Here is a 2601-nt window from a genome sequence, read left to right as displayed (position 1 = left end):
AGTCTCGAAGGAGGATCCTTCTTTGACTCCTCCAGCGTCTGGAGGCTACTGGCCATCCTGGTGTTACTAAAACACCAGGGTTTCCATCTAGGGCCTGCTGCTCACCTCACAGAAAGCCAATCACTGAGACAAACGATTATTGCCAAGGAAGAAGGCTTTAATCAGGTGCTGCAGCTGAGGGGATGGGAGGGATTTATCCCAGGAATGCAGGGGGTGGTTCAACATAAGAAAATCAGTTAAAGTCTTATACCGCATTAGTAGAACAAAGGGAAAAACACAGTCATTCCCGCTGACACAGAAAAAGCACCTAAGAAATTCTAACATTTCATGATTAAAACACAGAGAAAACTATGAAACGAGGGGATTTGCCTCAACATGATAAAAGGTATTTGTGAAAACCCCACAGTTATCATCACACTTAATGGCGAAAGACTAAAAGCTTCCCCCTAAGATCAGGAACAAGACACAGAGGTTCACTTTTACCACTGCTAGTCAACGTTTTTTGTTGTTGTTGTTGTTGTTGCTTTAGACGGAGTCTTGCTCTGTCGCCCAGGCTGGAGTGCAGTGGCGCAATCTTGGCTCACTGCAGCCTCTGCCTCCCGGGTTCAAGCCATTCTCCTGCCTCAGCCTCCCCAGTAGCTGGGATTACAGGCGTGCGCCACCACACCTGGCCAATTTTTGTATTTTTAGTAGAGACGGGGCTTTCACCATGTTGGCCAGGGTGGTCTTGATCTCCTGACCTTGTGATCCACCCGCCTCGGCCTCCCAAAGCGCTGGGATGACAGGCGTGAGCCACCGCGCCCGGTCCAGTTGTGTTTTTATACACTAGCAAGGAGCTATTCAAAAATGTAATTAAGAAAACCGCTGGGCATGGTGGCTCACGCCTGTAGTCCCACACTTAAGAGAGGCCTAGGCAGGTGGATCCCTTGAACCCAGGAGGTCAAGACCCTCCTGGGCAATGTGGTGAAACCCTCTCCCTACAAAAAAATACAAAAAATTAGCCGAGCGTGATGGCATGTGCCTGCAATCCCAGCTACTCAGGAGGCTGAGGTGGGAGGATCACCTGAGCCCTAGAGGTCAAGGCTGCAGTGAGCCGTCACGTCATGCATCATTGCACTCCAGCCTGAGAAAGGAGTCAAATTCTGCAACATGTTACAACATGAATGAACCTTGAAAACGTCATTCTAAGTGAAATAAGCCAAATACAAAAGGACAATATTGCATGTTTCCACTTATAGAGATACCTACAAGAATCAAATTCGTAGAGACAGAAAGTAGAATAGTGCTTACAAGGGTCTGGGCAGAGGGAGGAAAGGGAAGTTTGTTTTATGGGTAGAGTTTCAGTTTGGGATGTCAAGAAAGTTTTGGAGATAAATAATGGCGATGGTTACATACCAATGGCGACATGAATGTACTTAATGCCACTGAACTGTATATGTGAAAAATGGTTAAGATGGTAAATTTTGTATCTATTTTATACCATCCCTCCTAAAAAGAATGGTTTTTAAGAGTCAAGATCTCACTCTGTCTCCCAGGCTGGGGTGCAGTGGGGTGATCAAAGTTCACTGCGGCTTCGAACTCAGCCAGCTTCCCTGGCTCAAACGATCATCCCGCTTCAGCCTCCCGAGTAGCTGGGACTACAGACGGTGCCATCACGCCCAGCTCATCGTTGATTCCCCCCGCCCCTTGGTAGAGACGGGATTCTGCTATATTGCCTGGGCTGGCGTCGAACTCATAGAACAAAGGATCCTCCCTCCTGGGCCTGGGCGTGGGCTCGCAAAACGCTAGGATTCCCGGATTACAGGCGGGCGCACCACGCCAGGAGCAAACACTTCCCGCTGTAAAAATTCAGTTTGCGATTGGCTGCCATTCAGTATTATGCTAATTAAGCATGCCTGTTCTTAAACTTCTTAAAACAATTTTTTTAAATTACGATTCCACCTAAAACGTTAAAATTTGTCAAGTGATAATATTCGAAAAGATGTTGTTGCCGAACTATTTTTCTATTTGTCTCCTAATGGCATCGCGAATAGCGAAAGTATCTCGCCATTAGTGTGAAGTGAGCAGCAGATGTAGACCAGCAGAGGCTGCTAGATGGCAGTTAAGACTATACTTTCAGGGATCATTTCTATAGTTTGTTACTAGAGAAGTTTCTCTGAACGTGTAGAGCACCCATAAACCACGAGGAGGAGATGTAGCGTTCTTTCCTGAGCGTGAAGCCGGCCTTTGGTGCTGCTTCGGTGCAGGTGCCATCGGTCATTGATGATCGTTCTTCTCTCCATCTCGGAGAGCAAGAGGGAGAGAACGCGGTCTGAGTGGTTTTCGTCTTTTTCTGGTTTGAAAAGACAGACAGGTCGGTGGCTGTCCTCAGCCTTCTGCCCGTGTTCGGTTAGGTCTGGCATCGCAGAGCAGCCCTGTTCTTTTGTTTCACGAACGCCACACCGGGGCGTGGGTAGCACGGCTGGGGATTTTCTTCAGTGTCGGCTTTTGAGGTGGAGTATCTCTATCGTCCCTGACATTTTCTCGCCTTTTTTGCTGCCTTTTTTTTTTTTTTCTTGAGATAGAGTCCCGCTCTGTTACCCCGGCTGGAGGGCAGTGGCC

The 2601-nt window shown here is 47.8% G+C and overlaps 1 non-coding gene across 1 annotated transcript; it reads left to right on the top strand.

Annotated features, from left to right (window-relative positions):
• Positions 1–2103: 2103 nt before the first annotated feature.
• Positions 2104–2320, top strand: LOC117068141. Its single transcript, XR_004430996.1, has one exon. It is a non-coding gene; the product is annotated as a small nucleolar RNA U3 (small nucleolar RNA).
• The last annotated feature ends 281 nt before the right edge of the window (positions 2321–2601 follow it).

Source organism: Trachypithecus francoisi, unplaced genomic scaffold (assembly GCF_009764315.1).
Source record: "Trachypithecus francoisi isolate TF-2019V2 unplaced genomic scaffold, Tfra_2.0 Lachesis_group20, whole genome shotgun sequence".
Lineage (NCBI taxonomy): Eukaryota > Metazoa > Chordata > Mammalia > Primates > Cercopithecidae > Trachypithecus > Trachypithecus francoisi.
Note: the sequence above shows the minus strand (reverse complement) of the source record. Positions and strands in the feature narration are given on the sequence as shown.